The 21035-nt window shown below is 51.3% G+C and overlaps 1 protein-coding gene and 1 pseudogene across 1 annotated transcript in view; one reads left to right on the top strand and one right to left on the bottom strand.

Moving 5' to 3' along the window:
- Positions 1–21035, top strand: part of CAPN8 (calpain 8) — a 147276-nt gene that overhangs the window by 71567 nt on the left and 54674 nt on the right. The window lies entirely within an intron of this gene.
- Positions 19527–19939, bottom strand: LOC100625455 (small ribosomal subunit protein eS24 pseudogene; annotated as a pseudogene).

The raw sequence follows: 21035 nt of genomic DNA, 5'->3' as shown, positions 1-21035 counted from the left end.
TGCCACATGGATTTTTTTTTCTTTTTTTTTTTTGTATTTATACTAGGTTGGATATCATGTTAAAATAAGAGGCTTTTATATTATATTGGAATATCTGGATTATCAAAAAATTTTTTTCCTTTTTCTTTATAGCGGTGGACCTGCAGCATATAGAGGTTCCCACGCTAGGGGTCGAATTGGAGCTGCAGCTGCCGGCCTACACCACAGTCACAGCAACGCGGGATCCAAGCCACCATCTGCGACCTACACTATAGCTCACAGCAACACCGGATCCTTAGCCCAGTGAGCAAGGCCAGGGATCAAACTCACATCCTCATGGATACTAGTCTGGCTCTTAACCTGCTGAGCCACCACGGGAACTCCTGGATTATCAAATATTTATCAGGCTCACCAAGCATTACTGAGCTCCTACTGTGTGCAGGCTGGCCACTGAGCTAGAGGGGACCTGATCCCTGCCTGTGGGGACAGTCACTATTGCTAGGGAGAAAGATAAGTGTAAAAGCAAGTGGCTTCAGCATGCGGTGGAGACAGACACAGGGAGCCATGAGGGCACTAGCTGCCTCTCGGGGTTCAGGCAAGGCTATGTGTGGCAAGTTCCCTCCAGTTTTCCCTGGATCATGAGGGCCTGGAGCCCTCCCCCCACACCCCCAGCTCCTGGCTTACAGGTAGGCGGTCAGGTAGGAAGGCTGTAGGCTATGGGAGGTTTTCCTGTGGGGCGGGTTGTATCTGCCACAGTCTATCAGGGGACAGAAACCGCAAGTTATACCAACAGAAAGAATTAAACAGAGCAACTGTTATCTAGCTATAAAGTGATAGCTAGGAATTGAATGGATAAAAAGCATACTTAAAGGTACCCTGGAGGTAGCAGTTGCGGGAAGCTACTACCCTTAGGGCTGAACAAAGGGAAGAGGTTGGATTTATTAAAACAGAAATTTAGAGGAAAGACTCCATCAAGCTGAAACTCTGCCCTCGGAGTTCCTGGTGTCTCTGGAGGGGGAGGCTGTACTACTAGGGGACAGGTTTTACAGTTGTGGGAATAATTGTGAAGCAGGTTCCCCTGCTGCTAGTGCCCCCTGTTGGCAGAGCCCGATATGGAGTCTGCAGACAAGGAGTCAGAAGGTAGGCGGTCCCTTACACTGGAGATTCATCATTCAACATGGATTTTTGAGTTCCCACAAAACATCAGGCACTTTTCTAGCTCTGGGGATACAGCAGTGAGCAAACAGAAAAAATCCATGTCTTCTAGACTTACATTCTAGTTGACTAGAAGCAGACAATAAGCAAACATAAACGAGAAATTCTATAGTATGTATAGCATACTCTATGAAGAGAAATAAAACATAATTGTGTGTTTGTGTGTGTGAGAGAGAGACTGGGGCACACATTCAATTTGTTAATTAATTTAGTGGAATATAATTGATTTATTGTGGTAACTTCAAGTGCACAGCAAAATAAGTTATATATATATGCGCATATATATTTCAGATTCCTTATGATTATAGGTTATTACAAGATATTGAATCTAGTTCCCTATGCTATATAGTAAATCCTTGCTGTTTATTTTACATGTAGTGGTGTATGGATTAATCCCAAACTCCTAATTTATACCCCTTTGGTAACCATATTTTTGTTTTCTACGTCTCTGAGTCTGTTTCTTTTCAGTATATTGATTCATTTTTTAGATTCCACACATAAGTGATATCATATGATGTTTGTCTTTCTCTGACTTACTTTTATTCTTTTTTATGGCTGAGTAATAGTCCATTGTATACATGTGGTGCATTGGTTAATCCCAAACTCCTCATTTATATCCCCTTTCCCTTTTGGTAACCATATTTTGTTTTCTACGTCTGTGAGTCTGTTCCTTTTTGGCATATAGATTCATTTTTTAGATTCCACATGTAAGTGATATCATATGATGTTTGTGTTTATCTGACTTTCTTTCATTTTATGGCTGAGTAATATTCCACTGTATGTATGTACCACATCTTTTTTTTTTTTTTTTTTAAAGGCTGAACCTGTGGCACATGGAGGTTCCTAGGCTAGGGGTCAAACTGGAGCCGTAGCTGCTGGCCTACACCACAGCCACAGAAACACCCGATCCTTAACCCACTGAATGAGGCCAGGGATTGAACCCAAGTCCTCATGGATACTAGTCGGGTTCCTTACCACTGAGCCACAACGGGGACTCCCTGAACCGCATCTTTATTCATTCATCTGTTGATAGACATTTAGGTTACTTCCATGTCTTGGCTATTGTGAATAATGCTATTGCTATAACTTTGGGGTGTTTGTATCTTTTTGCATTAGAGTTTTCGTCTTTTCTGGACAAAGCATTCCATTTTTTTGTTGTTGCTTTTTTTTTTTTTTTTTTTTTTTTGCTTTTTAGGGCCACACCCACGGCATATGGAAGTTTCCAGGCTAGGGGTCCAATTGGAGCTGCCACTACCAGCCTACACCACAGCTGCATCAACACCAGACCTGAGCCACATCTGCAACCTATACCGCAGCTCATGGCAACACCAGATCCTTAACTCATTCAGTGAGGCCAGGGATCCAACCCACATCCTCATGGGTATTAGTCAGATTCTTAACCCCCTGAGCTACAGCGGGAACTCCCAAGCATCCGGTTTTAAATAGGAGGGTCTGGCAAGGCATCCCAGAGATTATGGTCTTTGAGTGAAGTCCTGGAACATGTAGGGGAGGAGCTTCTGGATACCCCTGAGAACAGTAAGGTAAAGAAAGCAAAAGAACACAGAAAGGCCAGGTTGGCGGAAGAACAAGGAGGCCCTCGGGGCCGGAGCAGGAGTTGGGGAGGTGGGTGGTAGGCAGCCAGGTCTGATCCTTACTCATCACTGTGGGGACTTTGAGTTTGACTCCTGAGCTTGGACGTCATTGAAGGTTTGAACCAAAGAGTGACAAGCTACCACTGCATTTTTTTTCTTTTTAGAGCTGCACCCACAGGATACAGAAGTTCCCAGGCAAGGGGTCGAATCAGAGCTGTAGCTGCCAGCCTACACCACAGCTCACAGCAACGCAGGATCCTTAACCCACTGAGCGAGGCCAGGGATCGAACCTGTGTCCTCATGGATTCTAGTTGGATTGTTTCTGCTGTGCCACAACAGGAACTCCCCCCTGCATTTTATTAGGACTATTCTGATGCTGAAACTTGGCTGTTCCAACTAGGAACCATGAGGTTGCGGGTTCGATCCCTGGCTTCGCTCAGTGGGTTAAGGGAGCTGTGGTGTAGGTCACAGATGCAGCTCGGATCTGGCATTGCTGTGGCTGTGGTGTAGGCTCTGGTTCAACCCTAGCCTGGGAACCTCCGTATGCCTCGGGTGTGGCCCTACAAAGATCCCCCCCCCCCAAAAAAATGCTTGTACCATCTCTAATTATAAAGTTGTGAAAAGATTCCATTTGAATTCATTAAGAGAAGAGTAATCTGAAGAATGCCGTCTTACTAACGAGATGGATAAATCGTTCTGAATAATCCAGGATATTTACATGTTTTCTTTTCACTGCCCTCTTGAGATTCTTATTTTCGCAGACAGCCTCTGGGAGTCGAAGTGACTGTGTACACTCTGGGGCTTTATTTTCTCATTGCACTTGCAAATCTTTCAGAGTTTTGTTTCTGTTTCTCTTTGACTCCTGCCACCAACGCGTGGGTGGCCTCCGCATGGCCAGCTGCTGAGGTCATGTCTGTCCTGTACCTGCTCAGCATCCCCCTGGGTTTCTGTCCCCATTTCTCCCTTTTTCCTCTTCAGTCTCCTTCTCTGGCTCTTTGAATGAGGTCAGTCCCCAGCCTGTCTGCAGCCCAAAGATCTCTGGACGTTCCAACCTCCTACTGGGATCTCTGCGAGGTCCATGCCTGCTCCTCCCAAATCCTTGAGGTCACTTGATGTCATCACCCAGCCATCCTGGCGCCTTCCTCTTGCTCATCCTTCGCTGATTCCTGTCAGTTCCTTTTTTGCTCCCTCCTAGTTTCCCCCATTCCCTCCCGCTGCTCGAAATCAGGCTATCTCCCCGTCCCCCCTGGCCTGCCCTGGTGCAGAGGCTGCCTAATTGATTCTTCTCCTTTCAAGCTCTTGCCATCTGTCTCTTGCGTCAGGAATTATTTCCCAAATCATCACTGCGTCGCTGTCTCCTCAAAACTTTCAGTGGTGTCCCCCTGCCAGCAGAATAACAGTCAAATCCCCTGGCATCCACGAGCCTCCTCGATGACTCCCAAGCCTTCATTCCAGCTCCACCCCGGTTCCCTCACCGTTTTGTTTGTTTGTTTTTGGTTTTGTTTTGCTTTTTAGGGGCTGCACCTGCAGCATGTGGAAGTTCCCAGGCTAGGGGTCCAATTGGAGCTGCAGCTGCCCGCCAACACCAGATCCGAGCCCCATTTGCCACGTACACGGCAGCTCGCAGCAATGCCAGATCCTTAACCCACTGAGCAAGGCCAGGGATCAAACCTGCATCTTCAAGAATACCGGTCAGGTTTGTTACCACTGAGCCACAACGGGAGCTCCTCTGGCCTCATCTTTTGGTCTCACTGAGTTCCTGGTGGCCCCGGGTCCCCAGTCCTGTCTCTTTGACGGGAGCTCTCCGAGGTCTTTTGCAGCAGCTGGGACTGTGCTGCACCCAGCCTGGTGCTCACTTCTCACCCCTGTGCTGGCAAGGAGAAAGCCAGGCCTTCTTGGGGTCAGCCCTGCCTGCCCTTCCCCAGCAGGGCAGCCCCGCTGCCTGGCTTCTTTCTGTGGCAGGTGTTTGTATTTCTCTCCCTTGTTTGGCCCCGCCTGCCAACCACACCGCCAACCCAGCTGACTGCATGGAAGCCCCCCAGGGACCAGCTAGGGTGTGTCCACACAGCTCAGCACTCACCAGCCCTTGGGTTCATCCAGGGGACGCTGGATTTTCCCAGAGGACAGTTCCACAGGGGGCAGCTCTCGGCCCACAGGGGACTATTGGAAATCCTGAGGTCCCCCCGCCCAGCCAGAGAAGGAAGAAGTTGTACCTCCAAGGGGTCTCCTGGCAGCTTCACCCTGAAGATGGACGTCACTGTGGGGCTGGGGATCCTGTCTTGGCTCTGTTGTGAACTGTTGCTAGCCCTCCAGCAATCTCAGGGAGGTCGCATAGCCTCCTGAAGCCTCCTGAAGGTTGTACCAGGAGAACATGTGTCCTGGGTCTGCACCCCCGTTCTGCTGGGCTGTCATGGAGCGGGTCTCGTGGCTCCTTGGAGCAGCTCCTGGGTCACCCGGGCCCCAGGGGGTAATGCTTCTGAAGGTGCTCGGGAGGAGGCTGGGTCCTGCCTGCCCGTCCTGTCCTCTGTCACCAGGCGCCCGGCCTCTTCCTGGCAGTCTAGGGCTCTGTTCTGCATTTCAAGTATGTCGAGTCAATTCTTACATCAGAATTCAGTGTCCATAAAGTCTTTCATTCTGTTTCAAAGGTGGAGTCTCTGGAGCCCAATATGCAAATTCATGGAAAGCGATATGCAAATAAGAGCACAGGCCATCAGGCTGTAGAGGACCTGTCCCTGGGCCTCTGTTTCCTCCTCTGTCCTCTGGGGGAGCTGGGCTAGAGGGCCACTCCATCCCTCCCAGTTCCCCCAGCCCCACATTCTGTATTTTGGAAAATGACTAAAGTGTCTGTGGGAGAAGCAGTTTCTCAAGTAGATCCTTGTCAGCAAGAGGTGGGCAGCCAGGAACCCAGGGTTGTAGGGTCCCTTCCAGTGGAATTTCCATGTCCTTCTCCTGTTTGACTTTTCCTCTCCATCCTGCTCATGGGCAAAATTCACAGCAATAATGTCAGACAGTAGTGGAGCTTCTCTCTATGTCAGAATTTCTAGGAACTGTTTTATGCTTTATCTCATTTAATCGACAAGGCATAGCAGCTAAGAGCAGGGGGTGTCGGGATGACCGTCTAGCCCCAAAGCCCAGCCCTGCCACTCAGTGGTTGTGTGACCTTGGGCCACCGGGTTGTGGTTTGCCTCTCTGTCCCTAACTGTTCCCCTCTGAAGTGGGGTTAGTTATCGCACCTACCTACCTCCTAAGGTTGTGACCATGATTAAATGGAGTGGCCCATGTGTTCAGGACGAGGTCCAGCATGTGGCCGGTACTCCATTAAAATCTAGCTGTTAACTCTACAAATTGATGCCGGAAGGATGTTACCAGAATCCAGGTTCTTGTTCATGGAGCTGAAGAATGAATTTCGCAAACACACAGGCAGCAAGCAAGCAAAAGTCTTTATTACCCGAAAGCAAATAGCTCCCAGGACAGGCTGGGAGAGGGAAGAAGAGTCCCCCCCTCTCTATTGTCCTATAGGGGTTTTGGTCCCTTAAAGATGGGGGTGGGGTACCAACGTGGGGTCCAGAAAGATGTGGCTTTCTCCCATTGACCTTGCCCAGTTGCCTCTATCAGTCCTTGTCCAACTGGGGTCTTAGGGTTGGAAATGTCCTGCAAGCTTTATGGTTTCTCTGCCCGTCTCTTCCCTTAGACTGAGTCACCATTCCTCTCACTCCTTTTGTATCATTTGAGGAGTGGGTTGGAGATTAATGTCCATCTGGGTGTAGGTGCACTCCCTCTAGTAAACAAGGACTATGGGGACGATACTCCCTGGAGCCCTTAAGTGGCAGATGTTCATCAGTGGCCATGTCAAAGGATGCATCGAAGCCCCCACTCCTGCACTGACTCCCTGCGTAATTATTCTGCCTCAAAAGGACGGCCCTCCAACACCCCTACCTGAGTGTGCGGTTATTCCCGCTGACCGCTGAGGGAACAGGCTGCGGGAGGTTGAGTGGTGGTGGCAGCCTTAGTCCTTTTGAGCTGCTGTAACAGAGTGCCCTAGACTGGGTGAAACAGCGGACAGGGTGGGAGGTGGGAGTCTGAGGCCAGGATGTCGGCACCGTTGGTTCTGGGGAGGGCCCTCTCCCAGGTTGCAGATGGGCATCTTCTGTTCGTTCGTTTGTTCTTTCTGTCTGTCTGTCTTTGGGCCGCACCCACAGCATATGGAGGTTCCCAGTCTAGGGGTCTAATCGGAGCTACAGCTGCCAGCCTACACCACAGCCATAGCGATGCCAGATCCAAGCCACGTCTGTGACCTACACCACAGCTTGTGGCAACAACCCACTGAGCAAGTCCAGGGATTGAACCCACATCCCATGGACACTATATCAGGTTCTTAACCCACTGAGCCACAAGAGGAACTCTGCCACTTTCTTACCATGTCCTCACAGGGCAGGAAGCGTGTGAGGAGCCCTCTAGGGTCCCTTGGCTAAGAGCACTCATCCCATTCACCAGGGCCTCACCCTCGCAACCGAAGTATCTCCAGAGGCCGCACCTCCAAACACTGTCCCACTGAGGGGTGCGGGCTCACATGCATGGTGAGGGGACAAGACCATTCAGTCCCTGGCAGGGACCAAGGAGGAACACCAGCGGGGGACCGTCTACTCGCATCTTCTGAACACACCCCCGTGCTCCCAGAATGGTCTCCTCCCTAGCCCCCACCCCAGCTTGTTTCTCAGCCCACCTGCTCCTCCCTTCCCCAGGGCATCGTCTCTGTCTCCAGCCGTTCTCGAGACTCTCAAATTGACAGGAAGGCGTTAACAAATCAATTTACAGATCCCCCCCACACCCCCACCCCGCCCAACAAAGGAAGAGGCAAAGGGCAAAGCAACCAGTAAGGAGGCCGGCTGGTGGCCTGGCAGCCTGGCAGCCTGGCCCCTGGGCTCAGCGCTGATGGCTGCGGCCCCGGAGGGGTCCCTGGCGGACCCAAAGCCACGCTGCGTGGCCACAGACTCCAGCTTTCCCAAGGCACCCAGACCCCTGGCCCCACATGAGCTTGTCTACCCAGTGTGTCCACAAACCCTCCGGTTTATCTTCAGGACTAATGGATTCTGCCAGCGCCATAATCAGCAGGAACAGGAAAGTCAACCAGAGCTAATTCTTTCCAGAGCGTGATGTAATTAATTTAAAATGACTTATTTAGTAAAACGCTAATGATGAGGTTAATGTTATCTCCCCAGATGACAAGGCTATTAGCTGGACACTGCCTTCGGGGTGAAGTGGGGAGGCACACAGAAGAGTGGGCGGTCCTGCAGGGCTGCCTCCGCCCCCCCCCCCACCCCCAGCTCCCTGGCATCTGTCGGGGGCTGCCCTGGGGTATGATTGCTTCTGCTTCTGAGCAGGACAGAGCAGCGGTAGGAGGCCACTGCCCTTGCCGTGGGCCCTGGGACAAGCCCACTGCATCCAGGTGGCCTCTTCTCTAATGGTCCAGGTGATCCCCTGTGGCTGAGGGAGGCTGATGGATGCTTCTTGTTCGAGAGGGAGCCCGGGCTCTTCTAGATTTGGGGAGCATCTTCATTAGGGCGGGCCTAGACTTAAATCTCAAGATGTGACCTTGGCCGAGTCACTCAACCTGCTGGTCAGTTTCCTCACCGGTCAGCCGGAAGTGGCAACATCTGCCTCAGCCACCACTCAGTCTTCCTCCTCTTGTTGGCTATAGGGGATATTCGAGGCGAAGCCATGGGCCCCACAGAGCATAGAGTTTCTGGACACCATTAGGCATCCTGTTACTTCTCTGTCTCTTTATTCTTTTGCTTCTGCTTTTAATTCATGCTAGTTGGCCTCTTCTGTAGCCTCACAGGCTTCTTAAGCCAATTCTGGATAAAGCGGAGGATAAATAAATTACAAGGAGTTGCGAGGATTAAGTGACATGGCAAAGTGACCAGCATGTCATGTCTTTTCCACCCTTGGTCGCTGATGGCATTCTTCCATCCTCTGCTTCCCCCTGGGGGGTGGGCCCTGTGGGAAAGCGGGGAGGGAGCCAACGAGCAAACACGGGAAGCAGAGTCTGAGGGGGCCAAGGTCTGAGCTGAATGGATGGTCCAAGATCAAGGTCAGCACAGAGTCTGGAAGGAAGTGAGGAGTGGGTGAGTTTAGGGGATGCTGCTGCTGAGCAGGGTCACAGTGGGTGGCGTGGGTTCTTGAGCTGCGGTGGTCACAGTGGCCGCAGGTGTTATGGGGTGGGTAGGGGACTTTCGAGGAGTCAGAGTAGCAGAGCCACTTGGGACCCCACTGGGTAACTGCAGGGGCCCAGATAATCTGGGAGGGGTCTGTGTGTCCAGGAGGGAGGAGAGAGGGGTGTTCTGGGGGCAGGGGTGAGAGGATAGGTGGCCCCAAGGAGGGGGCAGTGCACCTGCTGTAGGCCAGTGGGCAGCGTCCAGGGACCAGCCCCATGGAGACTCAGCAAGCTCTTCTCAACAGCCCCAAGTGGCCAAACAAAATCCTTTAGAGTAGGCGGTTCAGGGATGCTCGCCTGTGAGGCTGGCCAGGCCTTCCGTCTTCAAACCATCCAGCAGCATCTGTACATCAGGCTCTGACTCACCTTGGCAGAGGAGCTGCTTTCTAGAATCTGCCTTCTGGCCCAAGAACAAAATGAGCATCTGAATGACTAGATCATTCTTTTCCGGGCAGAAGTTTTATTGTCTCAGGCCCGACAAAAATGAACTATCAGAAGCAGTCAAAATAGAGAAAGTTTAGAGACGATTCCGGAAAGTCAGAATATATGTTTGATGGAAAACTCAGGCTCTGAGTCAGACAAATTCAGAATCCCCATCTCACGGCGTGACCCCGGATGAGTTACTTCCCCTCACCAAGCCTCTGTTTCTTCATCTGTAAAATGGGGCCCTAGTGGCTCCCCACTGGCCTGGGTTGCTTCGAGGGTTAGATGAGGTAATGCGCATTGAGCTCTGGGTTCAGGGACGGGCCCAGAGCAGACACTCCATCAGTGTTAGCTCTTCTCATTAAAAGCAAAAGTTACATTCAGAAAATTTGGCGATGTTTTTACCCTTTAAAAATACATTTTCTTGGAATTCCCGTTGTGGCTCAGTGGTTAACGAATCTGACTAGGAACCATGAGGTTGCAGGTTCGATCCTTTGGCCTCGCTCGATGGATTAAGGATCTGGCGTTGCTGTGAGCTGTGGTGTAGGTCGCAGACGCGGCTCGGATCCCATGTTGCTATGGCTCTGGCGTAGGCCGATGGCTACAGCTCTGATTCGACCCCTAGCCTGGGAATCTACATATGCCGCGGGAAGACAAAAAAAAAAAAAAAAAAAAATTTCTTCCTCCTCCTTCTTGATAAGAGAAGTCACTTAGTGCAGAAAATACAATACCTTCCTTTGTTATGGTGACGTCAGGGACATGTTGCACTCTCTGACATTTTTCTTTCTCTCTCTCTCCTTTTTTTTTTTGCTTTTTAGGGCCACACCTGCAGCCTGTGGAGGTTCCCAGACTCAGGGTCGAATTGGAGCTGTAGCTGCCGGCCTACACCACAGCTCATAGCAACATCGGATCCTTAACCTACTGAGCGAGGCCAGGGATCAAACTCATGTCCTCATGGATACTAGTTGGTCCTTTTTTTTTTTTTTTCCTCCCAGTTTTTAACCTTATTGGCACAAAACTGTTCATGCATTTTCTTATGACGTTTAAGATATTTGTATTTATAGCCTGTTTCATTCCCGTGGTGTTTTATTCGCATTCTCTCTCTGTCTCTCTGACCAAATCTTGTTCACCTCTTGTCTATTTTCTTAGTGTTTCAGTAGGTTGGCCTGTCCATGCTCCCGGTTTGTCCCGTTTTAGACCAGGCTTGGCTTATCATGAGGATGGGACTCTTTTTAGGTTCAGAGCTGGGACACCCCCACAATCATATTCTATTTCTGAGGTTTTTTTTCACACACATCAAGCTGACTCAATGGAAGGGGACATGTGTGTGGGAAAGAGTTTGGCCTTGAACGGTCCTTGTAAGTGACAACTAAGTGATGCCAAACGCCCTGCTCGTGGAGGAAAGAAAATTCCTCTTTAGCGGCTCCATGGCCCTCAGAGAGTAAAGAATTAGCCACCGCAGATAAGATGGCAAAATAATGGTTTTGTTTGCTCATCTCACACTTTGCAGAGAATTAAAGGCGGTCGTAGGGAGACATTGATGTCACTCTAAGTGCCCCACATCAGGGCTGCTTTAATATTTTAAGTGGATTTTAATGCTGGTGATTTTTAAAACACATACACACATCTCCCGCTGTCTGCGTGTGGCCACGGGGAAGTGACCACCAGGGACAGGGTCCCCACTGACATTTAATTCTCAGGACCCTCCAGCTGCCTCGCTCCCAGAGACCTGCTATCCTGACCTGAATTCGTGTCTCTTTGTCTCTGGCGATAATCCCCCCCTCACGCCATCTCTATCATTTTTATATAGATGACCGCCATTCACAGGAAGCGTTCTTTATGGGACGCTTTGCCAAAGGCTTTAAAAATACAATTGCTATTTAGTTATGCCTTAAAAACTCCCTTGTGACGGAGATCATGTCTACACATCAAGCTTTAGAGGATCCACAGGCAGAACGCTTCTGGCTTGGGTCCCTTGAGAAGTCACAAGCAGGCATCCCGGCTGCCACCCTAGGGTTGCCCACGGGCTCTGGGTATCTCTATCTATGCCGGAAGCTTCCTCTATGGGAGATATTTCCAATTCAAATGGCAGATTTGTGCGGGTCTAAAGGACCATGAAAGCAGGGTAGCTGGTGTTTGGCCAGGGCACCATCCTCAGGACACCTGGGGACCTGGGCCAGGAGCCCGGGAGCTTTGGAACAGAAGAGTGCATCTCTATAGGCAATGGCTTCCCTGAGGACACTCTTCCAGATTGGTCCATGTGGGCTGTTGTTCTCATTTAGATGACTGCTGACTCTATAGACATTGGGCAGTGTAACTGGGACATGGGTAGATCCCATCCGGGCACCCCTAGGGCTAGACGGGAGGCAGGTAGGGCTAGTGTCCTTGATCTCTGGAAGCCAGAAGTGGTCCTGCCAGGTGGTTGAACCTGGGGGCAGGAATGGCAGCCCCCATGAGGGGAGGTCCAGGTGGGGCGGTCTGGAAGGAAGAGACAGGAGGAATGACCTTAGACCTCATGGCAACAGCCGTGCCTCTTTGTGGTTGGGGCTAAAGAAGAGATGGCACCCAGCAGGTGGGGAGGGCAGGGGTGTATCTGTGGCTTCTCCAAGGAACCATCCAGACCTTGGCTGATGCTCCAAATGCGACCCCTCACAGGTGGGAGCCCCTGCCTGCCCTCTGCCCCCTGGCTGGCAGGCTCAGAGCTGTGGTGGACAGCAAGGACATCCGTGTGTGCTGTGATGATGCCCAGCCCCTTGCTGCCCCCACCCCCCGGGAGCCCCGAGATGGAACGGGGAGAGGATAGGCAGGGTGATGGTCACCAAGACGCCCTGGTCCAGGAAGAGCCGCCTCCACCTGGCTCCTCTCGTTTGATGCTCTCAGCAGCTCTGTGCAGTCAACATAATTAACTCCATTTTCCAGATGAAGAAACCAATATTCTGAGTGGTTATGCGGTTTGTCCAAGATTATACAACTAATTAGGAGTGGAGAGTGGGCTCATTAGCTTCTCCAATGAGCCAAAGTACCTGTGCGTCTCTGTCCAGGGCTCCCGTTTCCTTAGGTATAAAATGCACGCTCAGCCTTCCTTCTGCCCCAGATGGTCCTCGTCCCTCAGGGTGGCTCTGGCTCTTGGTCACGGGGTTGGCTGTGGCCATGTCCTCACTTGCTGTGATCTTTGGTGAAGTTGGCATTCTTTGGTTTCCCGAAGGAAGCTGAGTGGACAGAGAGCCTTCTGGCCAGGGGCCACGGGGCCACTGAGGTCACTGAGATCTTGTCACCATGGTGAGTGGAAGAGGCCGTGACAGTTTAGTGAGTCCCCATCTGCATCTCAAGGAGAGAGGGAGCATCCTGCCTGCAGGTCCCCTCTGGGGTGGGCATCTCTGGCAGTCTGACATCTTTTGCCTCCAAACCATGTTCTCCTCTCTCTCTCTTTTTTATTTTTATGCATTTTAGGGCCACACTCACAGCCTATGGAGGTTCCCAGGCTAGGGGTTGAATCGGAACTGCAGCTGTCAGCCTACACCACAGCCACAGCAACTCAGGATCGGAGCCATGTCTGTGACCTACACCACAGCTCATGGCAATGCTGGATCCTTAACCCACTGAGCGAGGCCAGGGATTGAACCCACATCCTCATGGATGCTAGTTGGGGTCCTAACTTGTTGAGTCACAACGGGAACTCCTGTGTTCTCCTCTTGAGAGCCATTTAATTTAGGGCCTCTCAAGGGCCCTGCATGAAGTGTTTGTTTTAACCCAAGAGCACTGTCCTCCATGTCCCTGGGCCTGTGATCAAGGCGCTCCGGGTCCCTGATCTGAAGGCAGGCCACCCAAAGTCACGCCCAGATGGGTCTCTCCTCTTGGTGGGGACGACCCCACTCCTGTCCTGCGGGGCCTCTGGGCTTCCACTGCCTGGGCACCTCATCTCTTACATTACACTGGAGAACAAGCTAGGTCACACAAGGGCCCTGGGAGTGGAGACAGGGGTCTCCAGCTTGGGTTAAGAGTGGACTTTTGGGAATTCCTGTCGTGGCACAGCAGAAATGAATCTGACTAGGAACCATGAGGCTGCAGGTTCGATCCCTGGCCTTGCTCAGTGGGTTAAGGATCCGGCATGGCCTTGAGCTGTGGTGTAGCTCACAGATGCGGCTTGGATCTGGCGTTGCTGTGGCTGTGGTGTAGGCTGGTGGCTACAGGTCCGATTAGACCCCTAGCCTGGGAACTTCCATGTGCCACAGGTGCAGCCCTTAAAAAAATGTATATGTAAAGGAAAGAAAGAATAAAAAGTGGAGTTTTGTTTTTGTTTTTTGCTTTTTTTGTTCTTTTTTTAGGGCCGCACCCATGGCGTATAGAGGTTCCCAGACTAGGGGTTGAATCGGAGCTACAGCTGCTGTTTCCACCACAGCCACAGCAACACCAGATCCGAGCCACGCCTGTGACCTACACCACAGCTCACGACAACACCAGACCCTTAATGCGCTGAGCAAGGCCAGGGATTGAACCTGCGTCCTCCTGGTTCCTAGTCAGATTTGTTTCCACTGCGCCATGACAGGAACTCTGAGAGTGGAGTTTTGACTCTGCCTCACGGCTGACATTTTAATTACTAAACCATGACCTGTGACTGTGGGCACTGCAGAGCTGATGTATTTCTCAGGAGGGACCACGAGAGCCCTGGGACCGCCATGCTCTCACCCAGGGAAAATGGACTTCCTGGAATACATTTAAAGAAAATTGGATGATAGAGTTGTTCACTCAGTGTAATGGTTACACTGATCTGCTCTCTCCTCTCAATGGTTATTTGACTGTGGGTGGAGGGGTGTGTGTGTGCCTGTGTGTGTGTTTCATTTTAAAACCTCCAGAGGTTGTACCTGGTACATGACAGCCACTCAATGAGTGTTGGGGGAATGAATGACAGTCTTTTTGGGTGGCAGGTACGAGATCCATCAGCTGTTGCCATAGTAACTCTGCTTCACCAACTACCCCCAAACAAACAGTATTTATTTCTCGCTCATTAGGTCTATAGATTGGGTGGGTTCAGCTGATCTTGGCTGAGGTTAGCTGGGCTTGACTGCAGGCTGCGGTGTGTATCCAGGTCTGCCACGTGTGTTTCTCCTCTTTCGGGGGCGAGGGCCACCAAGGGTATGTTCTCTGGGGCGGAGAGATGGGTGTGCAAGAGGGCACACCCAGTTGCTGTCATTGGCCACAGCACATATTGTGGATGTGGTAAAAGCCAGGGGCCAGGGAGGTGCCCACAGCTCAGCGTGGGGTCAGCGTGCTGAGAGGGGCGTGAGAGCTTAGGGTCAATAAATCGATTGGCTGCACATACCCTGCACATTTTTGTCCATGCTTAATTAACAATAAGGACAGCCTTGAGTGGTTCGTTCTTTGCGAGCTAAGGTCTCAGCTGCAGGAGGGGGACTGGGCTTCTGTGGGGAACATGTCACTGGGCACACCTGGCCTGGCCTTGGGCACCCTGAGCTCTTGGCCTTGCACTGCTGAGTTGGTCCACAAAAAAAAAGTGACACGAGGTGCCCGAATTCCCTGGGCCGAGACTTTTTTTGGCCACGCCTGAGACACGTGGAAATTCTCAGACCGGGGATCGAACCCACACCACAGCAGTGACAACACTGGATCTTTGACTGCAAGATGAGAGGGCCCCTTTGGCTGAACCAGTGCTGGTCAGGTCGCATGGGCGGGGACGACTTCTGTGCTTGGTTTAATGCTCTGCTACTGCCAGCTTGACATACCGGATACTTTTTGGACAAAGGGCCCTGTGTTTTCATTTTGCACCAGGCCCCCCAATTTATGTTGCTGGACCTGCCCCTGGGGACGCTGGTTTCCTGAAGATTTACTGATGTAATTCCAGCCTTGGAGAGACAGCCGCTCACCCTCCCCTCATTCATTCAGCAATAATCACCAAGATTACAGCCACCATTTACCCAGTGTCCTATAACGACAGGCCCTGTGCTGATAAGGGTTTTGCAAACATCATCCCCAGCCTCACAGCAGACCTGCAAGCTTTTCACAGGACTGAAGGTCCATAGAACTCCATCCAAGATCACGCAACCAGGACTCGACTCTAACTCTGTTTCTCTCCCATGCTTTTCCACTAGATGATTTTTCTGTTTTCTGTTTTCTGTTTCATGACAGTCTGGAATCTGGGGATATAAAGCATAGGCCTTGGCCTCAGGCGAAGCATCTTACTGACAGTAAATAATTGCAAACACCAATATAGCATGCACTGTGCACTAGACCCTATGTTAATTCATTTAATCAGTACAAAAGAAATGCATGTAGTAGGTACTGTTCTCAGCCCCACTTTGTAGAGGGGACCACTGGGGTACAGAGGTCACATGGCTGGAAGGTGGCAGGTCCAGGCTGCAGGCTTCACTGCTGGCTATACCCCCTCTTACCGTGGTACAGCCAGGCCTCTCTCTGCTTTGGGGATGAGGGAAGGAGCATTAATGAACCATTGAGCTCCTTCTGGGGTTTTCTTTTTCTTTTTCTTCTTTTTTTTTTGTCTTTTTAGGGCCGTACCTGCAGCATATGGAGGTTCCCAGGCTAGGGGTCTAATGGGAGCTGGAGCTGCCAGCCTACACCACAGCCACAGCAAGGCCAGATCCAAACCATGTCTGTGACCTACACCATGGCTCATGGTAATGCTGGATCCTTAACCCACTGAGCGAGATCGGGGATCAAACCCACATCCTTGTGGATTCTAGTCAGGTTCTTAACCTGCTAAGCTGCAACGGGAACTCCCCCAAGTCTGCCTTTTAGAATTGGACCTCCCATGTGGCTCGCAGCATGACTACTCAGTGTTGATTCATAAAATGCTGGTTGTGGGAGTGGCAGTGAGACAGTCTGGCACCTGAGACCAGGACCCTTCACCAGCCACAGTTCTCGCACCTGGACAAACATCTCCTCCAGCAAGAGTGCAAAGCAAGTACAAGGGACTAAAAATAACTGCACACACATGCAGTTGGGGCCACTATACGCATCAAGATACAAAAAGGCCACAAACTAACTGCCACTTTGGAGGTGCCCGGAGCAAAAGCAGGTGGGCACTCATGATCCCCGCTCACAGTACCACCAAGCAGGTGGGCAGACCCCCTAAGCTCTGTCTCCTGGCCAACCTAGCACCTGCTCCTGTTGTCACCCCATCTAAGGAGCCAGCTGGGCCCCCACCTAGGGGAGCGAGAGGGGCACCTGTTACTACTTCTCGCTCCTTTGTGCTGCAGCACGAGAACCAAGAAAGCCTTGCCTGAATTTCCCATCTGGCTTCTTAGCAATTTCTATTGATTCAAAGAGTCCAAGGACCAGTGTCGGTAACATAAGGGCAGTGGGAGGCAGGTGAGCACAGGGTTTGGGACCCTGATGCCACATGATGGGGCCTAGGTGAGGGGGTGGCCGTGGGACACAGGTGGCCCCACTTCACCCAGACATGAGGAAGCAGGCTCTGCACACACAGCTAGAGAGACTCCTCACACCCCACAAGACTGAGATTCAGAGCTGGCTCTTCCAAAGCACCCTGACTGCTCATTCTCTTGTTTGGACTGAGTGGGGTTTATCTTCTCACCTCTCTTCTCAGCATATGGTCTGATTAGGCTGCTCCCTTTTGAAGGAAAAGCTTTCCATCCACCCACCCTGGGTCTGCTGGTGCTGCTTTGGCCTCCCCAGTGAAACAACACTTGGGGAAAGGTTGTGCCAGGCAGAGCGGACTCCAGACTGGGACTATAGCACTTCCTGGGGATACTGATCACTCCACTGCTCAGGCAGCCCTCTCACCCCATGGACCAGATGACAGTGTCTGTGGTTTGGGGGTGGTCCTGCTGCCTCTGATGGCCGCACAGGTCAGCATGGGTAATTGGGGACTGTTGGGTGAGCTTTATTATTGTTTAGGCAATTATGGTCGGCCATGGATGTGTAACAAAACCTTGACGGAGGAGAGCCAGTGAGGGAGGCAGGTGGCAGGGTGGAGCCGGGTGGGGTGGGGTGGGGGGAGGGAGGGAAGCAGAGGCCAAGAGCCGGAGAGGAGTGGCGGGGCCAAGAAGAGGGAGGGAGGGCGAGTACCAGGACCAGGCTGTGGCTCCCTGACATCCAGAGGAGGACCTGGGTTCTCTTCAAAGGGGCTCGGAGCTCCAGATCAACCTGGAGTTGGGCTTTTAGAAGAAAATAAGTTACACCCCGTGGTAAATGCCTAGTGCGATTTTGCGTTGCTGCGTGGCGTCAAGACCCAGAAAGGCCGGTGGCTGGAGTTTCCAGCAGGGCAAGGAGCTGACTCTCCTGGATGGACAGAAGCCCCCTCCTCCCCCAGATCGCTTACGGCCCCTTGCTCCCCCGCGCCGTCTCCTGGCACCTTCACCCAGAGAAGGGTGCCCCAGGTCACACAGGAGTGAGCCCCGGCTCTTCTCACCGCCTCCCACGTGGGTCCCCACGTCCCAGGATGCTGTGTCGCTCCTCCCAGGCCGGCTGCCTCTCAGCCTGGGGCGTGGGGTGGGGCAGCGTCAGGGGGAGGGCACAGGGACAGGGACGCTGCTGAAGTCATTTTCCCTATGCTTCTGTGTCTCTTTTTCCTTTGGGTAAAGATGGAGGCAAAGTCAATTAAATGGAAAAGTCAGTATGCCTGAGTTGAGAAATTAAACAGAAAATTGGACTCTGCAAGCACTACAGTTCTTATAGGAATATTAATTCAACTCGATGGTGGAATTTGGACTGGGTGGTGAGGCTGGTAATTCAGAAGCCTGCGAGAGGGCGACGTATTCAAAATGCACTTTTCGTTTCATATTGAAGCCATTCCTAATCCAGTTTATGAGCCTTCTCGCCCAGGTCACTACTGTAAATGAGCAGTTATTCCCAGAGGATCTTATCTGGGACAATAAATGGGTAAAATTATTGAATTTATTAACATCTAAATTAAAAAGACTGAAAAACGGAGTTCTAATTAATCAGCTTGCAAACAGCTACCTCAAGGATCAGATAACAGACCTTCCGCAACCGCTAGTGATTGGAGACATATTATTTTTTTAAAACAATAATAATATTTTCATAGCAGCTCTTTTCTGAGGAGTTCAAAGCCAACCCATAAATGTTAATTATTTAAAGACTTTGGGGAAAGGAAGCAGATGATTACTGTTTTCCTGGGCTTTCTAATGTGGAAATGGCGCTGAGAGGGAAGTGTGAGTGGCTTTGCCAGAGGTTGTGGTGCCAGCTTCTGGAAAGGGGGCTGGGCAGAGCAGGAGATGGGGCGGGTCTCTGAGCTTGCGCCGCCTCTGGCTTCAGCCCCTCGGGCTTCCTGCTTCCTGCTCTGTGCTTTGTGTCCAGTCTTTGGAGCCGTGGGACCGGCTCTCCATCCTGTCACTGGAGGGAGGCTTGGCTGTCTCTGAGATGAGCACTGGTCCTTCGAGAGGCTTTCCCTTCTGTTCCCGTCTGGTCCTCGGACTCTGCACTCTAACATCTGGTGCTCCAGGTGGCCTTCCTGGGGCACTGGGATGGTCCCTCAACTCTCCCAAGCTTTGCTAGCAAGCGTGGGGTGGCTCACTTCCATCAGAAGGACCAGAGGGTGAGGTGTCAGAGGCTCACTGTGCTGCCTGCTTTGGGACCGACGGGCAAGACCACCACACAGGGCCCTAAATCACTGACACCAGTGGCCAGCCAGCCTGTGGTGGGAGGTCAGTGCTGCACTTTCCCTGGGGGAAGCATGGGGGACCCATGCCTTTTGTAGATACAGGTCACAGACTGTCTTCATGTTTGATGCCTCAGCTCTCTGGCACCCAGTCCCTGTAAGGTAGGGAGAGGCAGGCAAGGCTGGTTCTGTTTTAGGGATGGGGAAGGAAACTGGTTGTATTTGATTAATATTTGTGCTATATAGGCCATTTATATATGCTAACTTATTTCATTAGGTAAGGTCTGTCTTTCTTTCTTTCTTTCTTTCTTTCTTTCTTTCTTTCTTTCTTTCTTTCTTCCTTCCTTCCTTCCTTCCTTCCTTCCTTCCTTCCTTCCTTCCTTCCTTTCTTTCTTTCTCTTTCTTTCTTTCCTTCCTTCCTTCTCTCTTTCTTTTTCCTTTTTTTAAGTTCTTAGTTTATTAGGCCCCTCATGAAATTTTGCACAGTCACTGCAGAATCTTTACTCCTTCTTTTTGCCAGCACCAACATTGGCCTTTGCAGTTCTCCTGGCTTTCTTCATCCTGTTCTTGCATTCTTTTCTCTGTTTCCTTGAGCTCTTTCTCTTCTCATATAAACCGTGTCTTGCAAGCCTGTGTCTGGGCTCATTTTTCTTTGCGTAATCCAAGGAATCATAAATCATGCAAAAGCCGGTTGTCTTGCTACTACCAAAACGGGTTCTGAATCCAAGGACAAAGATGACATCTGGTGTAGTCTTGTACATTTTGGCTAGCTTTTTCCCGAATTTCTGCCTTAGCTACTATTGCCTTCCCAGGATGAAGGACATGGATGACCATTTGTTTCTGCTGAAGCAGTCAGTTGGTCATGAACCTCCTGGTCCTGAGAGTTACTGTGCCGTTCATGATGGAGGCTAGTCTTCTAGCAGCCCCAGAGGAAAAGAGGGAAGGGTCTCACTGGCCAATCAGATCAAAGCTCACGGAAGGGCACCGGGCGGTACCGGCGTGGGGGTGTGGCCTGACCGCGTTGCCAGCCCCGCCCTCTTTCTTTTTCTCTCCCTCTCTCTCTTTCTCTCCCCCTCTTTCTTTCTTTTTCTTTCTCTCTCTCTCCCTCCCTCCCTCCCTCCCTCTTTCTTTCATTCTTCATTTTCTCTCTCTTCCTTTTCTTTGTTAAAAGAAAACTGATGCCTAGAGAGGTTTAGAAATGCAGCCACAGTCACGCAGCTAGTAAATGAAAAAGTCAAGATTTGAACCCAGACTGTTTTTCTTCACACCTGAGCCCTTCCTGCTGCTCTCCATACACGGCCGGTCCTGTGAGTCTCCAGGCGGTGGAACAGGAACAGGAGTCCAGGCACCTCTACTGACATCCCAGCCTCTGTTCTCTACATCCATGGGGGGGGGGGTGTGTGTGGGGGGGGTCAGGACCCACAAGATCATTGATGGTCACCTTGTAATCCCGCCAAGGCAGGATGGGGTGGGATTGGCCAGGGGCAGCTTGGAGGGAAGCTTCTTTAGTGCCTCTCCATTCTGGGTGGTGAGTCTGGTCCCTGATGGGAGAAGAGGACCCTGCACTTCCATTCGGGCAGGTGCAGAAAGACAGAACTTCCCGGGGGCTTGGCCAACTCCCTGCAGTGGGAACAATCAGGCTCCTGCCCTGTTTGCTGTGAACTCATTAACTCTCCTCCCCTAAGCCATTCCCAGAGCCTTTATCATCGAAAGAGCTACAGCTCCATGTCAGCCATGTGGAAGGGGTGAACTCTCAATGGCTCTGAGTCTGGAGGGGCAGGGGCCCAAACCCACCAGTGGCCACTGCCCTCTGCTTTGGGGATGGACGACCCCCCCCACCCCGTGCAAGAGGGGCAGAAGGGGATTGAAGTTACTTCCTTTTTTTTTTTTTTTTTTTTTTTTTTTTTTGCTTTTTAGGGCTACACCTGCAGTATATGAAGTTTCTCAGGCTGGGGGTCAAATCGGAGCTACAGCTGCTGGCCACAGCCACAGCCAC

The sequence above is a fragment of the Sus scrofa genome, chromosome 10 (assembly GCF_054392235.1).
Source record: "Sus scrofa isolate SSC_HxYL_T2T_F1_AM1 chromosome 10, Sscrofa_HxYL_maternal_Yorkshire_Landrace_v2.0, whole genome shotgun sequence".
NCBI lineage: Eukaryota > Metazoa > Chordata > Mammalia > Artiodactyla > Suidae > Sus > Sus scrofa.
This window is presented reverse-complemented; position numbering and strand designations above follow the sequence as displayed.